Source organism: Python bivittatus, unplaced genomic scaffold (assembly GCF_059951505.1).
Source record: "Python bivittatus isolate LINGU-HERP-01145 unplaced genomic scaffold, Pbiv_v1 ctg000480_np1212, whole genome shotgun sequence".
Classification (NCBI taxonomy): domain Eukaryota; kingdom Metazoa; phylum Chordata; class Lepidosauria; order Squamata; family Pythonidae; genus Python; species Python bivittatus.
Window position 1 is genome coordinate 48,039,251 of NW_028277075.1, and position 24,431 is coordinate 48,063,681.

A 24,431-nucleotide genomic window follows, 5' to 3' on the forward strand; every position below is an offset into this window, starting at 1 on the left:
ATGACCCCTGTGCAAGACATGAAGTTTTCATTAATTCTCTTAAAAAGGAGTGTGGAAAGAAATTGCAGATACAGGTAGTCCTCGGGTTACAACCATTCGTTCAACAACAGTTCAAAATTATGACAGTGCTGAATGAGGAGAGCTTATGAGGGGTCCTCAGAGTTCTGGCTGTCACAGTGTCCTCGTGATCACGTGATTGTGATTTCTGATATTCCCTGCCTGCTTCCCACAAGCAAAGCCAATAGGGAAGCCGGCAGGAATTTGGAAGTTGTGATCACGTGAGGTTCTTGCTTAATGACCCATGTGGTCTTTGTTTAATGACAACAACTGGGTCTCCTGGAATTGTCATCACTAAGCAATGCAGTCACATGACATCGCACTTTATGACTAACTTGTTTAGCAACAGAGTTCCCAGTTCCAATTGCTGTTATAAGCCGAGGGCTACCTGATTCAAATTAGATTCTGGGAAAGTTTCATGTTACGCCTAGGTATATTTCAGACCTATGCTGAAATAAATAAGCAAACAATGACTGATTATCAATTTTTAAAAATATAAAATTTAGTTGTTACATATAATTGCTATGATAATTGATTTTTCTCTATCCTTAGGCAAGATGGGTCAAATAATTTAGTGAAATAACACAGAAATAGAAACATAATTTTTATATGAAGAAAACTGGAAATACTTTAGATGGCATGTTAGATAAAAAAGACAATCAAAATCAGTTTGTCTAGGTTTACCAAGAAAGTAGGAGATTTTCCTCAGAGGGTATATTAGTATCATGTTACAATGTTTAAATAGGTTTTAAAATAATGTAAAACTGTAGTGTAAATCTTTTGAAATATATTCTTTATAACATGCAAAAGTTTGTACGAAGCATTTGCATTGTTAAAGCAGCCATGACTTTTGACTAGTCTCTGTGTAAGTGTCCATGCATAGCTGCTTTGCTTGGCTGAGAAAAATATGAACTGTTTTTCATTCTAAAATACCTCTTTCAAAGGATTAGCACGGCCCTATGAATGTGGTGCCACATTTCTATAAGTACAATTAATTTAGTTAATGCTGTCAGAAGCTATAGGTATGATTGTTTAAATCACTATGCAGATTTTCTGACAAGTCTTTCAATTTTTTTTTTCCATATAAAATGATGTGTCATGCTGTTACATAGTCTAAGATTAGGGGACTATTTACCAAAATGTGTTTGTTTTGCAACTGACTGTGTTGAGGTCTAATAAAATGATCCTCCAAGATTCAGTTACTGTTCTAGAAGTTCTTGTTAAAATTATAACAAGCTCTAGCTGGATGTGGATTGTGGACAACATGTTGCCAATGTTAAGATTTTTATTGCAGAACGGATCCAGCTGAAAGCAAATAACTTAAATCTGATCTACCAAATATTTTAAAGGTATTTTATAATTATGCTTGGGATTTGTGTAATTTTTAAAATGTAGGAATCCAAGTAGAAAAATGATGGACTATTTTCTTTCTTTTTATTATGGTTAGTAGGAACAAGGAGTGTAGGGAAAAATATACAGAGATGAAGGTTGTTAGACAGATGGTTTTCTTTAATAGTTTGCATTATGTATCATTGGTAGCTTTTCTTTCACTCCCCCCCCCAAAGAATTAGAAGTATGCTTATGTACAGTTCTTTTCTATTTGTAAACATTGTGTTACATGACTAAGTCAACTGTTATCAAAAGATTCTCTACAGCATTTCTTTCTGCTTTGTAATGTGTTGGTTTTGTATGCATGTGTCTGTGTATAAGTACTAGACAGTGGAAGATGACATAAATATTTTGTAAATCATAGATTTTAAGAAAAGTATAATGAATTATTTAGAATGGTTTTTGCCACTCCTTTTCTGCTTTTTAGTAGCTACCAGTTGGTGAAATCTGGCAAGTGATAAGAAAAAACAAAATAAAGATTTCAGTTGTGGTTCAAACATTATAGAAAACTTGTAAATAATAACATCTTATTTAAAGTTGAAATCAGAATTTTTTTTCCAAATTACAGGTAGTCCTTGCTTAACAACCACTCACTAAGTGTGAGGGTGCTGAACGAGTGATACTTAGGAATGGTCCTCGATGTTCTGGCTATCGCACCACCCCCACAGTCATGTGACTGCAATCCAGGTGCTCGGCAACTGGCTCACACTTATGATGGTTGCAGCATCCCGCAGTCACATGATCACCATTTGCAACCTTCCTTGCTGGCTTCCCACAAGCAAAGTCACTAGGGAAGTCGGCAGGGAAGGTTGCAAGTTGCTCCCGCCACTTTTTCTCCCAAGGAGCCCTGTTACAGAGGTCCCAGGGATTTTGTACTCTAGAGCACACGCTTGCACTGCAGCACCCCTTCCCAGCCCACCTGAACTCGCATGGCACTGTAGTACCCCCGTACAGCCTGCACAGACTTGCGCTGTGCCACAACAACCCCTCCCCAGCCTGCACACACTCCTTTGGTGCCACACCAACCCCTCCCGCATGCACTCACCACAGCACCCCCTACCTCACTCCTAGTACTCACCCACCCTCTGGCCTGCTTGCAAGCTGCCCGGGACTTGCAACTTTCAGAAGGCTTTCCCATTGACTTTGCTTGTGGGAAGCCAGCAGGAAGTTGCAAGTCATAGTCACATGAGGTCTTCACTTAACGACCCACAATTTATGGTTAACAACAGCAACAGGAACTGCTGGGATTGCTGACACTAACTGATGTGGTCATGTGTCATTGCGCTTTATGACCTCATTGCTTAGCAATGGACATTCCAGTCCCAATTACCATTGTTAAGTGAGGACTACCCATACTTTATATACAGAGAATGACTCTGAGAAAGCAGGACTCCCGCAAGTTTCAGGTAACCTTAATAGCCAATCTAAAATGGTTATCATATGTTAAGCAGAGTTTGAATTTGGTTTGGTTTACAATCAACTATAGTTCATTTTAATCTTATTACCAGTGCATCCCTTGCTAAGTTACATACAGTATATTTTTCAGTGATTTGTGCATGTTATTAAGATGTCACCTATACACACACACAAATTATTCATGTCCTTCTCACACTCCACACCCTGCCCATAGTGAATGCCCAGTGGCTTCCAAGGTTATTTAACAAGGTGAGTTTAACGTTGACTCAGAAAAGGTTGGCTACCTTTGTTTTAGGGAAATAACAAGCTGTTCCTGAATTTTCTGTACCATGCCCTTGTCATCTTAATGATAGGTAGTCCTGTGCAAATTCAGTTTGTTTCCACTGAATGTTATTTGAATTCCAAATGATATGTTTCAAATTTGATATGACTAAATCGTCTTTATGTTTATGTTTATGCTTATGTTATATTTATTTTTTTTTGTAATCCTACCTTTTATGTGTAAACAAAGAAAGCATTCTTTGCCATATAGCACTAAATAATAGGCAATATGAATATTCGAAGAGTTTTAGGAAGAACAGTCATTTTGAGTGTAGCTATTTTACCAAGCACTGATAGTGAAAGCTATTTCTATGACTTAAGTTCCATTTTAATGTTAAACAAAACAGACTTATAAGTGTATTTCTTTAATTGGCACTAATCTTTGTAATAAAGCTATTAATACATAAATTTATTTTAATGCAAATTGCAGTTAAATAATATCTAAGGAAAAATGAGCTTGTTATGTACAAATAGTTTATTAAGGTTGCTTATTAATTGCTGCTTTTGCCAGTGAATACAGCTATCTCAGTATGCGATGAATTTATATCTAAATCTTATTCCCAATAGCAGTGTTATAGAAATTTGCATTTCATTTTGGAAAATGCTTTAAAATTTTTTTTAAAGTTTAAGCTGAGTAGAGTTTTGGTATTTAACATATGTAGTGTTTATATTTAAAACATTTCCAATTGAATCGGCAGTGTAGTAGGCCAATATAATATTTCTAAGGTGGTAGTGGGGGAAAATGTTCTTATTTTTTTAAAAAATAATACTCAAAACCAAAGCCATTATTGTCTGTTATTTTTGCAATATTTTTTTGCATTGGTATTTTGCAAGATTTTTTTTTTAATGGTTCTATGACTTAAGATTGCAAACTTTTTTGTCCAAATGAGCATATATAAAATATAAAGGATTATGTATATTTTGGGATGAGACTTCTACCTTACATTTAAAATTTGTGGGTTGGATCTGTATGCAAGCCATCTGTAGAAGTGAGCTGTTGAAAGCAATGAGACTGTTAGGAGTTAGTCATGACTATATTAAATTTAACTTAGTTTAGTTCCAACATAGTGTGTTTGAAGGATTGCATGAAATTAATTAAAAGGGTTGCTAGAAAAATAGATAGTAGTAGTATGATTATGAAGCAGTTGAATTTATATTCATGATAGGTAAGAATATCTTAGTGTAGAAAGTAGTAGAATACACAGTGCATTTGGAAAGTATTCAGACCCTTTTCACTTTTGTTATGTTGCAGCCTGATACTACAATAGTTCAAATTCATTTTTTTTTCTCATTAATCTACACTCAGTATCCCATAGTGACAAAGTGAAAACAGAATTTTAGAAATATCTGTAAATTTATTAAAAAGAAAAAAACTGAAATATCACATGTACTTCAGTATTCAGACCTTTTACTCAGTACTTTGTTGAAGCACCTTTGGCAGCAATTACAGCCTCCAGTCTTTTTCAATACGATGCAACAAGCTTTGCACACCTGGATTGGGGGATTTTCTGCCATTCTTCTTTGCAAATCCTCTCAAGCTCAATCAGGTTGGATGGGGACCATCGATGGACAGCCATTTTCAGGTCTCTCCAGAGATGTTCAGTAGGGTTCAAGTCAGGGCTCTGGCTGGGCCACTCTAGGACATTCACAGAGTTGTCCCTAAGCCATTCCTGTGTTGTCTTGGCTGTGTGCTTAGGATCATTGTCATGTTGGAAGGTGAACCTTCAGCCCAGTCTGAGGTCCTGAGCGCTGTGGAACAGGTTTTCATTGAGGAGATCTCTGTCCTTTGCTCCATTCAGCCTTCCCTCAACCCTGACCAGTCTCCCAGTCCCTGCTACTGAAAAACACCCCCACAGCATGATGCTGCCACCACCATGCTTCACTCTTGGGATGGTGTTGGGCAGGTGATGAGCGGTGCCTGGTTTCCTCCAGACATAACGTTTAGAATTGAGGCCAAACAGTTCAATCTTGGTTTCATCAGACCAGAGAATCTTGTTCCTCACAGTCTGAGAGTCCTTCAAGTGCTTTTTTACAAACTCCAAGCGGGCTTTCATGTGATTTGCACTGAGGAGAGGCTTCCATCTAGCCACTCTGGCATAAAGCCCAGATCGGTGGAGGGCTGCAGTGATAGTTGTCCTTCTGGAACTTTGTCCCATCTCCACACAGGATCTCTGGAGCTCAGTCAGAGTGCCCATCAGGTTCTTGGTCACCTCTCTTACTAAGGCTCTACTTCCCCAATTACTCAGTTTGGCCGGGCAACCAGCTCTTGGAAGAGTCCTGGCTGTGCCAGACATCTTCCATTTGAGAATTACGGAGGCCACTGTGCTCTTTGGAACCTTCAGTGCAGCAGAAATTTTTTTGTAGCCTTCTCCAGTTCTGTGCCTTGCAATAATCCTGTCTCTGAGCTCTGCAGGCAGTTCCTTTGACCTCATGGCTTTTGCTCTGATACAGTATGCGTTGTCAGCTGTGAGGCCTTCTATAGAGAGATGTGTGCCTTTCCAAATCATGTCCAATCAATTTAATTTACCACAGGTGGACTCCAGTTAAGGTGTAGAAACAGCTGAGCAATGATCAAGAGAAATGGGAGGCACCTGAGCTAAATTTCAAGTGTTGTTGCAAAGGGTCTGAATACTATGCCAATGTGATATTTCCGTTTTTCCTTTTTAATAAATTTACAGACATTTATAAAATTCTGTTTTCACTTTGTCATAATGGGGTACTGAGTGTAGATTAATGAGAAAAAAAGTGAATTTGAACGATTGTAGTATCAGGCTGCAACATAACAAAATTGAAAAAAGTGAAGGGGGTCTGAATACTTTCCAAATGCACTGTATGTGTGCTAAACACTGATTAATGGTTACTATATGTTAGTTGAATGTTTAATTTGCTTAATTAAATCAACTTTAGATATTGTAGACTTTAATCCAAACTAGCAAGTGCTAACAAAGAAACGTAAAATGGTCTCATCAGTGTGAAATAAGATGTTGGAAATAGAACTTACCTCATAAAATTGAAAGACTAGGTAAATTCCCTTCTGTTCTCTGGTTTTTAAGATAGCAAATGTTATGATAGCATCCTTAAACCATGTAAAAAGTTTATAGTATGCACTTTAGAAACATTTTTTTATGAAGTGGATTGAATGTTGAATTGTTGCTATTTACACAGACCAGTATGTATGAAATAAAGTTGGTTTATTAAAAAGAAATGTAGTATGCATTTATTTGAAAAGTGATGATAAATCTAAAGGCAATTAGCTTCAAACCAAAGCTGATTCCTTAATATTCTTTTTAAGGGTTTCTGTAACAGCCGTCACCAAAAGAATTGTGTGGACTATTCTTCCTTTTGTCTGCATCTTTCCTTAGAAACTTCTGTTCATTTGGGAATTTTTTTTTTTTTAATATTTTCAGTTCATGAGTTTGATCCATTGTATGCATATGTTATAGGATAGCACCCTAATATTTGTTTTTTGGCCTACTGTATTGTAAAAGCTGGGATAGCCTCATTTTTCATAGTCATTTTGTAGGATTTCAGTATTTTCATTAAATTCCTAGTAATTATTATTTAATTGTATACTGATGAGAGAAGTTGAACTTCCATAGAAAGACAATGATCTATGGTAAGAAATTAATTTTATTTTATTTTTCTTAGGAGTCTGAAATACTGTCCTTTTTGTAAAACTGACCTTACATAAATATAAATCACAATAAGTTGTGCTCTTTAATTATGTATTAATGTATTGTATCTGCATCCCAGATGAGAATATGAGCATCTTGAATTACAGTGTATCGGAGATCATTAAATCTTCTTTTCTTGATGAAGTTTGGAAGCATTACATTTCTAATCACTATATATGTAGCGTTCAGTTCATTGCAGCTTTGTTTTGCTCCACTGCCATGATTGCTTATTTTTAAATGTGCAACTAATTTTCTAATATCTTAGGAAACAAATGGCAATAAGAATGAATGAATGAATGAATGAATGAATGAATGAATGAATGGTGGCAAAAATAGATCTGATGATCTTGCTACTTTAAACTTTTTATGGTTTTTGCTGTCAAACTTGAGATATTTATGTACATGTTCTTCATTATTCTTAAGAACTTGTCCTATTTTCCTATTGTTTTGTATCATTCTCTTCTCTCTCTTATATGCTCACACTTAAACAGAATTGAATGGCAATATCATCTTAATCTATCAGTTGTTTTTTTCACACTGCTGTTTTGCTGACTGATTTGGTTATTCAAACCCTCTGTCTTGAAAGTAAAATGGACTATGTACTTTATATGAAGGATCCTCAAAATCTTAATTTTTGGGGACTTCTCCAGCTAGATCTTAAAAATAGAATTCTTTTCCTGCTAAAATATGTTACATGTTTATATTCATATATACAATTATGAAAACAAACTGTTGGCAATTGATACTTTTTACTTTTAATGAAGTTGCAGCCTATATTGTAGTGACTGATATATATAAGTATTTGATGTAAAATAGATGCTTATTGATACAGATGACTCTGTGAGCAGTATTATTTGAGAGTGTTAGTTTATTTCTGCCAGATGTACATTTATCTTGACCATAGCAGTCCTTCAATAATTTAATATAGTCTTGACCTTGATGAGGTGCTGTCTATTCAACTCAAAATTATTGCTCTCCTTTCCCCTTCTATTTTAGCTTTAAAACACCTTGGCAAGTCTTTATATAAATACAGATGTATTTAGCCTACCTGGTTTTGAACCAATGTAATAATTTTGAGAAGCAGCTCTTTTGAAAGACTAGTTGACATGTGTGGTCAGTCCTACAACATTGTCTTGGTTTATGGATCGTACTGTTTACATTAAACTTTCAAAGCATTTTCCTAATTTTGCACATTCTTATCTTTGTATCCCTTCATGTCTCCTTTTCCGATATTAATTAGAATAGAGACATTGAATTGTTGATTAATTGATCGATTGATTATGTGCCATCAAGTTGGTGTCGAGCCTTAGCAACCACATAGATTTTCTCCAGGATAATCTGTCCCTAACCTGGTCTTTCAGGTCTTCCAATGGTGCACCCATTGCCATTGTAACTGAGTCTATCCACCTTGCTGCTGATTATCCTCTATAGCTATATAGTGGTGCTGATTAAGAAGCAAGATTAATCTGAATATGCCAGTAGATTTTGAGTAATTTCTAAAAGATCAGCAAGGATTTCTGACTCCTTAATTGTTCATCAATAGCAGTAACAAAACAACTCACATTCTCTTGTATATACATCCTAAATTACAGCATTAAACAAACGCTATTTATTTACTGGATTTGCACAGTACAATAAAAAAAATAAAAATAATTAAAAAATTTAAAGAAGGCCTATGAAACTGAGCTGTGTCCTATGTGTGCAAGATTCAGTTCTCATGCTCAGAACAAAAATAATTTCTGGGTTCACAGCAGGAGTGTCATTTGCATCATGCTGTGAAAAATCAAGGAATAATTTCAATACTCTGAAATCTGTCTCTTTTTGTTTATTAACAGACCTGTATGAATTTCTGAAGTGGTATAATTGCAGTATAGAAGTAGAAAAAATTATTAATATGTGTTGGAAGGTTAAATCTATACTAAGCTCAAAAAAAAGGAAAGCATTTAATCCATAAAAATACCTATTTTTATTCCATACTATCATTTAACACGCTTATAAGATACTTTTAGAATGGGACTTCCAAATGAGGAAAGATGGTGAACTAAATGTCTCCAAAAGACTGGATAAGGAGAGAGAGACTGCCCACTTGTGCTCCGGATGGCTGCTCCTCACGAGAAGACTGCAGGATAGCAACCATCCTGCAGGTTTGAGCGCTGGGAGAGAAAGGAAGTCATCAAGCTCTCAACTGCAGCAGAGCCTTTAAGGACACTGGGTTTGACCATCTCACTTTCTAATCACCTTTGGATTTACAATTATTTTACAGCTAAAAGAGGTCTTCCAAACAACAAGTTTGAAAAACTACCTGGTGAGTAAAACTTCACCCCAAAATAGAAGAAACGTTAGCTAGTAGTTTAAAGAACTTAAAGACTATAAAAGAAATGGCAAAAAGCTAAATAAGAATTTAAGAAAGTTATAAAGGGATTAAAGACCAGACGAATTTGGAATATTAGGACTTTTTCTTAGCAAAAGCAAAATTGCTTTTTGCTTTTGAAAAATTGAGTAAACAACAATATTTCTAAATTGTTTAGCCTATCAGGAAAGAGATCATTGGCTGAAAGTTGAAAACAAAGTAACAAAGAAACCTGAGAGTTTGTGAATTTAGAAATGAGCCACTAGAGGGGACTAAAGTTCCAGGCAAGAAAAAGAAAAGTGAAATTTGCAAAATGACAGATAAAGGTATGACGCTTGAGACATTTCAAAGGATTTTTGAAGAATTGGGAGAGAAACATGTAACTAATTTGACAGCAATAATCTTTGCACCTGTAAATGTATTTTTTGAAGAAGATTATAAAGAATAAGTGTAAGATGTGACAGACAACAGTATGGAAGAATTTATGGATAGACAGGATGAAGAGGAGATACAAATCCTAGTTGATGGAGAAATATTGGAAAATAAAGAAATTAAGGACAGAGATGACAGAGTGGAAATACAAATAATAAACCAAGAGATAAAGGACCAGGGCAAGGACTTATTTTTGGATTTACAAAAAATGGTTTCTAAAACCTTGAAGAAATCTTTGAGATGGGAGAAAGAAAGTTTGAATGGAGATTCAATCCTACAACAGCAACTTTATGAATTAAAGATTAAGATTGTCAGAAGCAAAAGAAAGGAATGTAAAGTTGACTTGTATGATCAGGGCTAAAATAAATATTTTTATCAAATTCTTTGATAAACCCTTTATGGACTTTTGCCAACATTTGGACAGAAATGATAATGATTTTTGGATCTGTGAATGGATGGGTGAGGTATGAGAAAAAGTGAACCATGTATGTAATTTCATAGAGGCCCTGGAACTATTAATTTGCCTGTACTTGTTGCAAAGAAAATTAGGAGTTGCATCTTTAAATATTCTTTTTTTTCCCCATTTTCCTCCCCCCCCTTTTTTTTTGGTACTTTGTATTATTTTTCTTTCTTTTCTCTTTTTTTCCCTGATCTCAGTTTGTACTATCTTTTAGTATTGTAAAACTCTTTAATAAAAAGTATTCTAAAAAAGAAAAACAGTGCTTTTAAAATGTTGCGTATTTTCAAAGATAAATTCAACAGTGAGCCCTCTGTGCAAATTATGCCACTTTCTCTGCTTGAAATAAAACTTTGATTCTGTAAAGAAGTTCCAAAACATATGCAGTTATTAGAAAAATAAAGAACAAAAGATACACGTGACCCGCAGGTAGTGGACAGGGGAAAAAAATAATACAGATGTATGTGTTGGTGAAAATTTAAAGAGGAAGAATTCACAATTTAATTTAAAACAACAAATACTGAAGGTCACATAAGGATGTAATTTGTGTATGCAAGTAACATTCTAAATCTCTGAACCTCATTCCTGATGCATATGTTATTCAACCAACACAAATGTTGAGGTTACAGTCCTATTTTCTCTTATTAGGGAATAAGCCCCATTGAACTCAGGGGGCCATGTTGTTGAATAGACCTTTATATATTTCAAAAAGCTAATTTTGTGTTCATTGACCTTGGGGGGAGATGGGCGGGGACAAGTTTACTAAATACATAAATAAATAAATAAATATGTTTCAATATTTTAAGAATTAAATATATTAGATACAAACAACTCTATGCAATATCCCCTCTGGAGTCCTGTTTACATTTATTCCTACATCTATATTCTTTGAAAGAGTTTGTATATTATGTAATCACTGAAGTGAAACAAAATATTCTGAATTTTTGTTTTCCAGTGAATATGGTAGCAGTGGAATGTCCTATGACATCACTTGGATTTCTCATTGTTAATTTTAATTGCCTCTGGAGGAGAGCATTTAATCTGAAGTTTTTATATTTTTTTTTGTTTTTAGAGCATGATGTGATATTTCAAATATAAAGATAGCTGTATTCAAAATGTTCTTAGAGTGAATAGTCAAAGTGCTCAACATATTAACATACATAATGGAATTTTCTTGTCCTCTTGTCAACCTACAGCATTCCATGTTTTACAGAATCTGCTCTGATGGATTAAAACTTCTGGATCAGATTTCAGAATACAGTGGTTTTCACTGATAGAAATATCTTGTTAAGTTATTAAGTTAATTGGATGCCATGCCATTTTTTTTCCATTTATGGTAGTAAAATGCTTCTTAAAATATTGATAAAATGTCCTCATATCTTTAAGTTATGAAAAAATTCTTTAAATGTTAAAAAAAAAATTGATTTCTTAGTGTAATCTGAATTCTCGCTACTTTAATTTGGATCAGAATATAGTTTGATCAATAACATGCTTCTAAACAGGTGATTTCATTCCTGCAGTGGCCAAACTATTCTGTAAACATTTTGAAAAGATAATTTCTGATTTGAGTATTTTCTTTAAAAATGTTAATTTTAATTATATTCACTTAGCTGGTGGTGATGATATTATTCTAAAGAACAGATTAATTACCCAAATGGTTTTGCTGTAGTCTATTCTCTTTAAATTAATTTTATCATTCAATAGAAGGACTACTATTTGCAATCATGATCTAAGTTTTCTAAGACATATTATTATTTGCGTATGAGATTTAGCTTATAGTAGCTTTATATATGTTAAACTCCGCTGAGCTGTAAATTGAGTCCAGGGTTGAACTTGAGTTGACAGGAAAAAGACTCCATACATGTCTCAGACGAAAAATGATACTGCTTCTGTTTATTTGCTTTGAATAGATTGCACTTGACAATTACTTACTAACACTGGAATCAAATAAGCTCCTCTGTCAATTTTTGGACAAAAGCTACTGAAACAACTTGCAGAAGAATAACAAGAATAGATGCACTTGTTAAACATTTTCATCAAAAAGGCCTACTTATAGATTCTTCTATTTTAATGGAATGAATTGTTGTGCCAATGTAATGAATTGATTCCGTTTGCTGCATTCTCTATACATATTTCAAAGAATTAATTGTATTAATTTGAAATTTGACAAATAAATGTCACTAATTATCAGTCAATTGTAAAAGCAGCAAAAGGAGGATAAATAGAGTTTTGAAATTACTTTTTGGCTATGGATTGTGGAATTTTCTATACTTTTTCAATTATTTAGATTTAAATTTTATCATACAAGTTTTGTTACTACATCTACATTATTACAGTACAGTATTTCTTAGAACAACTCAATATAAGAACTCATCTGACTTGCTTCTGCTTTTTTAGAATGTTCAGATTTTATATCTCTTACATATTTTTTCATGAGGTGTTGTGGTCATGAGCTTCTGTTATAACCAAATAACTGGTTACAGAGAGAAGGTGTTAGGAGGATTTTTGCCCTGGCTCTCAAGTAACAGAAATATAACAAGCTTTCAATTAGTACTGAGAAAGTTTAATGGCCAAGCTTGCCCAAATCCCGTTTGGGTAGCACCTAGAAGTATGGTTGTATTCAGAAGTGCTCATTGGGTTATGTTGTTTGTGATGTGTTTTCTATACTTTTTGTAGTTTGTAGTGCTGACTGCGGAGGCTGTTTATTTTTAAAACTTTTTGGAAACTGTTGGGTGTTTGGGTATGTATGATTTGTTGGGCTTAGTCACTTGTAGCTGTGATGTGGCGGGAGCTCCTTGCAGCAAGGCCTTGGCTACAGTCTGGAATAGGCCTGTGACTGAGGCCCTGGACCAGATTGCCCCTATGCAGCCTCTCTTGGTATGCCAATCCTGGGGTGCTCTGTGGTGTTCTGAGGAGCTCTGGGACAGGAAGCACCAGAAGTGACACCTGGAGTGCCACTAGAGAAAGACAAAGTGAGAGCCCGTATTTGGCTCTACATTGTGGTGAGAAGGGCAGCAAAATGTTATTTCTCTGCCCTTATTGTGTCTCCCAATAGCTGTCTAGCAGCCCTGTTTAGGGTAATCTGCTCCATGTTGGGGGGGATGTGTTGGGCTGCAGAATCATCTGTAGGGGTGTGGTGAGAAATATTCATGCTATCTGGTAGATAAAGTCACTCAGAGGTTATCTGGATTGAGTTAGCTAAGCACAATGACAGTTTCCAGACCTTTCTAGTTATCTGGAAGTAGGAACTAATAGCACACATGCCATTATATGTTATTTAAATCTAGCTTGTGCCAGAGATTTTTATCTTAATAAATCTGACAATTTAATATTACTGAATTAGTTAGCACACCTTTATGTAATTTTGATTTTCAAATATATATAATTTTTGTTAAGAATTTTTTTACAGAATTAAAAACTACGAAAACATAAAGAAAATTAGAAAAAAGAAAAAGATATGAAAAGATAAAAGAAAAAGTGAGAAACAGTAAAAGTTAAGTAAAGGGGGGAAAAGAAAAATATCTAAAGAAGCGACTTCCGATCTTCTTTACAGCAGTTATAAAGTTAATTATTGCCATTTCCGCCCTCCCAAATTATATATCATGGTTCCCTTCTTCCCATAAGCATCCTTTTAATCAGTAAATCCTGAGATCATCAGTTCATTTGTGTTCATTTTCAGCAAAATTTTTCCAGTCTTTTATAAAAGTAATTATTGTTCCTTCCCTTATCAGACAAGTCAATTTGGCCATTTCAGCAAGTTCTGCCATCTTCGCAATCCACTCCTCCATTGTGGGTATTTCTGTATTTCTCCTTCTTTGTGCATATAATAGCCTCGCTGCAGTTACCCTATATAAAACCAATCGGGCATGGATCTTTTCTAGTTGATTATCCATACGTCCTAGTAAAAAAAGCTTTGTAATTGTGACTTTCGAACTAAAATCTAGCAAACTCAGCTTGTTTGTCTTCTGTTATCTGTGCTTGGTCTTTGGCATCATCTGGATATATTTTTGCTAACACTTATTGTTGCTGTTTTTCCACATTTTGTGTACTGTTCCAGTATAGAGTTACTTTAAATGTATTGAAGATTAAGCCTTTTAGTAAAATTAGCTCATTTAAGATTTGGCCAGTACTAGAGAAGAATTGGTATCTATCTGTTGCTTATCCTGGCACTTTGTAAATATACTCTTTTCTTTCCTTTAGCAGTAGCATGCCCAGGAGCAAAAGCTTATGGGAAAACAATCAGAACAAAGGTTTGCCATCTCTCCATTATCCATCTCCCTGTTGTACTTGCAACAGACTCAGGGGATAATACGAGTGTCAGTTCTTATAAGAGCACCTCCAGGATCCTTGTACCAGCTGCCACTTCTGTAATCCCCTGAGCCTGCATGCAATTATGAATGAGCATAACACAGAAATACATAGGCATGAGTGATATGAAATACTGTTTACTCTGCTCTTTTTACTATATAGTTTTGCTTCTGCACAAGCCAATTCAAGCAGAATAAGGGAAGGGAGAAAAGGAATATGTTTGGCAGTTGGTAGGAAACACAGTGAAACAGGAGCACAAAGATTCCTGAATTGGAAGATATGATTGGAAACTTTCATCCAGGTGGTATGGTTTTAATTATGATTATAACTGATTTTAAATTATTTCTTAATTGTCAAGCTAGCTTAATTGCCTAGCTTTTGCAGCTAAAAAGTAGGATATTTTTAAAACATTAGATTTGTGTCTATTCAGAAAAGGAATTTGGTATTAGAAAGACAGACTTACAGATTAACAGTTACTGTACCTTCTTTTCCCTACACTTTATGGGCAATCCAGATAGATCCTCAGCTAATTAAAAAAGGATTTTTGAGGGGGGTTCTTATAAAGTTCTAACTGATATGGAGAACAAGCAACACAGGAAAATGAGATATGGGAAAGTGGAGGTGCTGTCTTTCTTAACGGTTAAAGTCATGTGAAAAAGTAAGTGCACCTCACATATAGTTTTTTTTTTCTTCTTTAACGTATATGGACATATCAATACTCTATTTTCATTCAAACAGTATATAAAGGTAAAGGTGATGTAATTGAACAAAAAAACTATGAAAAAATGACTTTCTAATCATTTATTCAACAAAAAATTAACAGGCACATCATTTCCTTCTGTAGAAAAAGTAAATACATCTTTGTAATTCTTGGCATTGCTACCTTTGGCAGAAAGAACCTCAAGTGTTTCTTATAACTGTGTACCAGACTCTGACATTGATTGGGAGGAATTTTTTCTCACTCCTCCATGCAGAATTTTTTCAGCTGTGCAATGTTTGAGGGGTTTCTTGCATGCACAGCCCATGTCAAATCACCCTACAGCATCTCGATGGGATTTACTGTAGATCCAGGATTTGACTTTGCCATTCCAGAATCCTCCATTTCTTTTCTTTTCTTCTTTTCCCCAGCCATTCCTTGGTAGATTTACTGGAATGTTTAGGGTCATTGTCATGTTGCAAGGTCCACTTTCAGCTGGACTTCAATCTTCCGACAGGCAGTCTCACATTATCCTCAAGCACCCTCTAATACTATGAAGAATTCATAGTGGATTCTGTGATGGTGAGCTGCCTAGGCTCTGATGCAAAAAAGCAGCTACAAATCATAACATTTCCACTACCATGCTTTACAGTTGGTGTCAGGTTCTTCTGGTGAAATTCTGTCTTTGGTTTTCACCAAACATCTTCTGGTACTGTCTCTGCCTCATCTGTCCAGAGCACATTGTTCCAGAAGTCCTGGTCTTTGTCTAGGTGTTCATGAGCAAATTTTAGTTTTGCCCTGATGTTCTTTCTGGAAAGCAAAGGATTCTCCCTGGCATACCACCTATGTAGATCTAATTTGTGCCGCTCCTTTCTAATGGTAGACTCATGTACTTTGATGTCAATAGTTGCAAGAGCTACCTGTAGGTCACATGATGAAATTCTGGGGTTCAGAGACTTCTTTCCACATCTTACGTTCTGTTCTCAAGCTGAACTTGCTGCGATGGCCTGGCCTGGACAAGTTGGCAGTTGTTTGAAATCATCTCCACTTGTAGATGATCTTCCAGACAATGGAATGATTGATGTCCAATTGTTTGGTGATCTTTCTAAATCCCTTCCCAGTCTCATAGGCATATAGAATAGAATAGAATAGAATAGAATAGAATAGAATAGAATAGAATAGAATAGAATAGAATAGAATAGAATAGAATAGAATAGAATAGAATAGAATAGAATAGAATAGAATAGAATAGAACAGAACAGAACAGAACAGAACAGAACAACAAGGCCAAGTATGATTAGACATACAAGGAATTTGACTTCGGTGCAAAGAGCTCTCAGTGTATTTGCATAGCATCAGGAAATAAAGAATAATAAAAAAGTAATAATGTTATATACTAAAACTATGCAGTCAGAAGAGGAAAATTGGAGGAAGAATAATACTGGTTATATAATTGTATGTATGTATGTATGTTATAATTATAATATTTAAATATATACCAGAAATTATATAAATTATAATTATATAATTATATATGTTATATAATAATATGTAACATCTTTCTGAAGGCCTCAAGAGCTCTTTCGATCTAGGCATAGTGATGCCACATACTTCAACAACAAAGAGCAAATCAAACTAAATGAGGTTAAATAAGACAGATTCCTTCCAATTAATCTCTTCTGATATTTTAATCATTTGCACCTGATCTGCTACACCTTGAGGTAGTGATAAATGTAGGGGTGTAATTACTTTTTCAACATGCGAAATTTGCATTTATGTTTATTTAAATTACACAATGGATTGCAAAATGTAAATGGTGCATAATATTTGTTATATTATACCCCCTTTATCAATATTGTTGAAATTAAGTTCAAATATCTGTATGTTGAAATGCACAGAAAAAGTCAATCATTTCAATAGGATATACTCACTTTTTCATATAACTGTATAGCTATTAGTTTTTTCAAATATGGCTACCAGCACTGTATGCAGTATTTCAGATGCAGAGTTACCATAGAGCTGTGTAAGGACTCTGCAGTATTGGTTGTTATATTTTCAGTTCCTTTTCTAATAAGCTGCTACACAATGAATCAACATCATCACTGAGCTGTCTTCAACTAGTCCAATATATTTTTCCTGGTTAATTACAATTGGTTCAGAGTCCATTACTATGTCTTTGAAGTTAGGGCTTTTACTCTTATATATGTTAATTTACAGTATACATTTGGAAGATTTCCTGATTTGGAAATAGGATGTTACAGAAAATACCAGAACATTCCATTTCCTCTTGACCATGTTGAACATTCAGACCATGCCATTTGAGAGCAGTTTCAAGAAGTAAATTCTCCAAACCAGAAATGATTGGAAGAAACAGGTACATTTCTGGGCCAGACCATTCCACACTTCAAACATTTCTGCCCCAGAAACCTAAAACTGCCCCAGAATGGAGTAAGACTCTAATTTTCCCTTCAAAATCCTAGAGGTTCCCATACTTTTTCCACACACAAATATATAGCTTTGGATTATTTTCCTCAATAAATAAATGAACAAGTATAATGTTTTTGATTCATTTAATTTGGTTCTCTTTATATAATGTTAGGGCTTGTGTGGAAAACATCACATTTTAGGTCATATTTATGCAGAATCACTGAAAATTCAAAATGGTTCACAAAGTTTTAAACATGACTGTAGACAGTCAGACCTCTAGTCAAATCTGAAGTCTCAGACTTCTGGCCTAATCTCAAGCCAGTTTGAAATATATGAAGAAAGTTTGCTTCTTCCAGGATTGCCTTCAGAATTGCTTGCAGGAGAGAAGCCATTGTCTTCTCAGTCACCCTATCCAACCGTGAAAGACCAGAAAGTTGCTTGTAATTGCCTGCTTTGAGGAATTAAATACAGGCTTCTTGAGAGGTTTAATAATTGCCTCCTTTAGGCAAGGAAACATGGTACTGTTCCTCAGAACATTTATGATACTAAGACTTTGCTAATAACATCCTGGCTAAAAGTTGCAAGGCAAGGTGGGCAGAGATCAAGAGGACATGTGGTACACATAATTCCCAAGAGTTCAAGTCTTTGGGTGTTATAAATTGAAGTTGATCCATGTAACTGTACAATGTTACCATATATTGACATATTTAACTCTATCAACTGTGGCATCTTGATTTTTCCTGTCTTTTTTTTTAACTAATTAAAAGCTTAACAAACCACTGAAAATCCTGTAATCAAATTCTGAGAGGAGGACACAGAATATGAGTCATCCCCATCACAATCTAAAACAATTCAGCAGTCCATGAGCTTCAAATCTATTATGTGCAGAAACAACAACAACAAAAAACTACTTTGCTGCAGTATTGCTGCAGCATAAAACCTCAGATGGGTTTTACCTTCTTTATTACCACATTGGATTTGTGTTTTCCTCCACCTGAACTTTAGTTTTATGCTTTGCTACTCAGTTGACATACTTCATATGTGTTTCATAGGACCCTTTTAAAAGAATGTCAGGTCACTGAGTAACAGTTGCATCAAATGTCCTAATAAATTACCTATTCTGGCCTTGAGTATTGACAGATTCACCATTTATTCCTTTGAAAGCTTCTTGGAATCCAACTTGATTCAGTAGCCTCTTAAGTAGAACTTCACCTTGGGTAGAAATCCACCTATAACATTAATCTCAATCTTGACTGTAGTTTGGCAATTCAGTCTTAGAGAATATCTCCCAGATCAGAATAATGGATCAAATCAAATGTATACTCTGTGTTATGTGTTGAACCTGCAACCAATGGGAAAGGCCCATCATTGATATAAGTACTATGAACTGTTAACCTTTTGAGATAGTCCAGACCAAGAAAGTTATGGATGCTAATGCTACTTTTATTATAAGGTTATAGTAACTGAATGTGCCTATCCCCTCCCTGCCTTTATGTTCAAGACAACTAGGGATGGTCAAGTCTGAAACGCTTTCTCAAATTACATTACTGCTTTAGGCTAAGACTTCTCTTATCTGACCATTGGTTGCGGCTCTTCTTTGTGTTCTTCAAGGTTATTCTTATAGCCCATTACATGAACTCTTGAGCCACTCTTCACAAACCAATACCAAACTGGATATTAATGTCATTAGCTTGAGGGAACATCTCCACTAGCTCAGGGACTCTGTTAGGCAGCAGGATGGCTGGTATACTATCTCTGGTCCTAAGATACCCGAAACACGAAAGAACTGATTTTTCATTGGTAAGGAACTATTGCTAGGAAATGTTATTTTAAAAGGCCAAAGCCATATCATACCTCCAACCACTTCCCCAGGCTTATTCTACTACATAGTTCTCAGCTGAGAAAACCTGGACCCACATAGGGGCATCCCCCCAAGTGTTGGGATAGAGTAAGATTGGAACTGTTGAATGTATTGGAAAATGTTGGTTGAGGTGCCAGGTTTTGGTTTTACTGTTGTTGTTTTTTTGGTTTTTATTATTTCATGAGTTGCCAAGAATTGTGTTACATAAGATGGGTAGCCATATAAGTCTTATCAGTTAATAAATAAATCTCTTCCAACTTACTCTCTCTTATACAAGCCCAATTGGTTCTTTCTCCATGATCAAATAAAGAATGGTCGTTAAGTGAGGACTACCTGTATTGGCCTTAGATAATTATATAGATATAGTGACAGCATATTATGAAACAGCACACCAACTTATTACAGTACACACACACACACACAAACACACACGTATATCATTGAAAAACTTGGATCTTTCTATTAATGTTTGCATATTTTATAGTTTAAAATAAGTTTGTTGCAACAAGAGGAAATTTTGCCTGTGAAGGACAGATTTTTGAACAGTGAAAGTCAATAATAGACAAAGTATTTGCAGAGTTGATATAAAATGACTCATTCTGGTAACACCAATGCTCTTTATAAAATGGAGAGAAAATGAAATATTAGCAATGAATTTATTAGATTTCTTTTATATTTATAGTCTTTCCCTTCCTAGGTTTTTTGTCATTACATAAGCCTGTGGAATAGGTATATATAAGAAGAATGAGTTCTTTGTAGAGAACTGCATAACAGTGTCTGGCAATATAATACATGTTCAGTCTGATTTTTAACCTGCTTTCATCTATGCCAGGATATGGACCATGTTGATAGTTCTGAATTTTTCATTGGCTTGTCATACTATTGACCTTGACATTTTCTGCTCTGTTATATCTAAAAGACAACTCAGAGTAAACAAGCAATAGGTCAGTCCAGATGATTTTTTTTAAAAAGGTTCAAAAGACCTTGGAGTAGGTAACACTTTTGTTATGTATCATATCATACAATCATATTAATAGACTTCTGGACTCATCTGTGTTTCTGACACTCAAGTGCCTGCAAGGGCCGGGGGTAGGAGGGAACCAGGTCTTCAGAGCTTTCCAAAAGACAGGAAGAGTTAGTGCTATCCAAATCTTGGGTTGGGGAGGGCCGTTACATAGGACAGTTGCAGCAACAGAGAACTTGCATCTCCTAGGTCACACCAGATGACATTGCTTAAGTGACAGGATGCAGAGCATACCCACCCTATTAGATATTATTGGATGGCCAAAAGTAATTGGACACAGGTGGTTCTGCAAATAACCAGGGCTGTGCCATCAGGGGCTTTATAGGTAACAACTACCACCTGGAATTGTACCCAAAAGCCCACAAGTAACTATTGCAACTTGTAAAGTAGCAGTGCTTCTCAGTTTCCATGGAAGATACTTCTGTTTTAAGTATTACTATAATTAATTTTGATGGTGGAATGATGCAGCAGTATGGAAATGATTTGCCATTGTCTTTTATGATTTGGGATTGAGGGGAGCTTCTCAGTCTAACTTCTCATCTTCCTGGTGGCCTCCAATCCAAGTCCAGCCCTACTTAGCTTTTTGAGAGCAGTCTAAGTGGACTAAATGCTGCCATCTAGTATCAATACTGTAACTACATTTTCTTGAAGCTGGATAATTAAGACAAAAATCCATAGGCCTATTTTAAATTAGAGGAATAAGAGATTGCAAAGTATTATTTATTTTTCTATAGACGTAATGAGAAACTAAAATGTACAGTCACACACTGATTATAAAATTCCTTTGAGAAGATGAGAGGATATCATAACTATAGAAGTGTGACTCATTCCAGGAAATGTTCATATAATAATCTGTTCTAGAATTTATGGGACCATGGGAATAAAATGCCATTTAGTTGTACAGAATTAAAATGGGGAAAAAAATAAACCCTAGCTACAACAGTAAGAAAAAATAATTTGTTGATATCTTGTCTTTGTGTTGAATATGATTTCTAATTAATATGTTGTACAGAACTGCAGTATAATACTTAAACTAAAGTTGCCATACAATCCTTCATATATTCTGTTAACTTCTATTGAATGTAGTGGTTCTTTCTTCCCCAGAAACCTAGTATAGGATTCCTGCCTTAAATTCCCAAACATTTAAATATATACATAATTTATCTTAGATAAGTTGAAGTTAGCCTTTCATAGATAGTGCTAGTGTTATCCATGAAAGCACAGCATACATTCTCTTTTCTTACAAACCAAGTGTATGTGTTTGTGTATAGCAAATTAATTTCATAAAATCATACAGTTGGAAGGGATCACAGAGATAATTTAAGAAGGTTGAATGAAAAGTAATACCTCTAATGTTATAAGTCACCAACAGAAGGCAGAACTGATGCATTAGAAGCTCTGACATGTTCCTTAGCATCTGCTCTTGCACTTCAGTTGGCAGGAGGTTGTTGTGAGAAAAGGATTTGTGTTGCTGTTGTTTATTAAATAGAAGCCTGCAGTGACTACACATTAGCATGATTGAAGCTGGGCATCATGTCTGAATTTTTGACTGCTGAAGGAACCCTTCCAGTTGAAATTCACCATTAAATGCATATGCATATAGTGATGACTATGTTGACATGAATAATGTGCATCTCTGGACCAAAAAATGTAAAGATAGTGAACTGGGAAGAGCTGATTTGTGTGATCAAGAATGAAGTGGACAACCTCTGACAGCAACTGATGAGTTTCACATGAGAAAGGTTGATGAACTGATTAAGGGCTATCGGCAGATTGCTCTAAGGGAAATTGCTGTCAAGCTTGCTATTTCACAGGAGCGTGCAGGTCACATTATTGATGTTCTTCAATATCAGAAGGCTTATGCAAGATGGGTTCTTTGCACGCTGATGACAGAGACAAAAGCTTCAGGAGCTGAAATTTGCTAGCAGTTTTGTCATACTACGAGAATGAAGGTGAAGAATTTCTTCAGAGCATGGTGACAGCCAATGAAAGATGGGCTCAATCCATGTAATATCATCACAAAGCTTTATCTGGAAAAAAATTGAAATGAAATGAAAACTCAGGCTTCCCCAGGAAAACTTATTGTTTTGGGGGTATACGTGGTATTATTCACATGGATTTCCTTGAACCTGGCACCACTACTAACTCAGTAATACATTGCAACACTCAAAAGTTTGAAACAATGATTAAGCAGAGTTTGGAAGCACAAGAAGGAAATTTTGCTGCATAACAATGCTAGGCCTCACCCTTCATGAGCCATTCAAGAGGCAGTTGTGAAGTTAGATATCACCATCTTACCCCATTCACCATACAGTCCAGACTTGATGCCATGCAACATCTATTTCTCCCAAAATTGAAAGAATAACTTTGTGGACATCTGTTTGACTCAAACAGGTGGAAAGGACTGTCAGGTCCTGTTTGAAGAGAGAAAGTGTGTGTGTGTGTGTGTATGTTTCCCCTGATGGCTTTAAGAAGCTTGTCCATCACTGGGAGAAATGTATAGCAAATGATGGTGATTATGTGGGGAAGTAAACACAGCTAACAATAGAACTCATTTCAAAGATTTTTTTTCTGTTTCATTTATTAAAATAACCCCATTTAAACTAAAGTTATGGAGTGGAGACATTATTTTTAATTCAATTGTTGTAGCCCCAAACCCTGCCAGTTTAGGATACACTAGAGCTTCTCTGACAGGTAAACATCCAGCTTCTGTTTGAGGACATCTGACGAAAGTCAACTTACAACGTCATATGACAGCCTATTTCACTGGCTGACAGTTCATACATTACCATACTAGTTATATTACCATACTAAAAATAAAGATCCTTCCAAAAATTCAAGTGGGTCTTGTTTCCTAATCTTGCAGGGCTTGACACGCATAGATAATAAGCCAACAGGTCTGTAGTTTCTTCCTGCTTTTGAAGAAGGGATTATCTTTGTTTTACTCTAGTATGTTAGAGACTCTGAAGTTTTTTTCCAGAAAAAGGCAAAAAAAAAAAAAAAGTGCCTCCCCCGTGACCTCCCTTGCGAGATTTCCTTTTCAAGCTTCCCTCCCTGCCATTTTCATCATTTGAAAAGTCCTATGTTAAAATTTATTGATTTATATATCACTCTTAATCTAAACATGGCAAATTGTGTTGCAACAAAATAAAAAAATACAGCAATAAAGAAATTAAAATGATTGAGCCCTTTACAGCAGTCAAAAGCAAACATGCCAGGAAAAAAAAGTAGCCTAGTGAATCAGTAATCAATAGATCAGAAAAAAAAATCAGGAAATTTTTCAGGAATCTTTTCTTAAGAAGAACAATAATATGTCCTTCCTGCACTTCTAAAGGTGGAGAGTTTCACAACAGAGATTCTGTCACTGATAAAGCCCTCAATCAGGTAAGAATCCCACAAGCATCACCAATTTGCACATATAGTAAAAAGCAAATTGGTTCATATTTGCTGAGGTGTTCTAGCAAATGCAAGTTCCAAATTTAGGGACTTGTAAGTCAAAACCAGTTGATTGGAATAATGTGGCAATTAATAGGCAGTCAGTGCTTAAAGATGAGGTGATCATGGCTTGGATTATGAAATATAAGTTGAAGTATTCTTCTATATCTGAAATCTTAGAAGTGTCTTTAAGATAGTTCGATGTAGAGTGCTTTCAGTAATTGTAAAAAATGAGACTTAAGGCATATCGGATCACTGTAAGGTAGAATGGTCCAGGAAAGGCCATAGCTGGTGCACCAGCCTGAGCTGAAAATAGGCACTGCTAGACATTGAAAAAACCTGGATATTTGGTGAAAAATCTGGTTTCAGGAGTACCCACTCTCCAGCTTAAATGCTTACTGTTACAGTATTAGTTCAACCCAGTCCAAATCAGGATGTCTTCTCAACAAACAGATCCAAGAACTGCTCACCAGTAGCACCTCCATCTTAGCAGGGTTGAGTCTCATTATAGGCCCTCATCCATTACTGCTGGCAGGCATCAGTCTAGACCAGTGTTTTTCAACCTTGCCAACTTTAAGATGTG

At 35.5% G+C, this 24,431-nt stretch overlaps 1 protein-coding gene across 4 annotated transcripts in view; it reads left to right on the forward strand.

The window, feature by feature from the left end:
- METTL15 (methyltransferase 15, mitochondrial 12S rRNA N4-cytidine) overlaps positions 1 to 24,431 on the forward strand; it is a 100,386-nt gene that overhangs the window by 25,960 nt on the left and 49,995 nt on the right. The gene's annotated exons all lie outside the window — the stretch shown is intronic.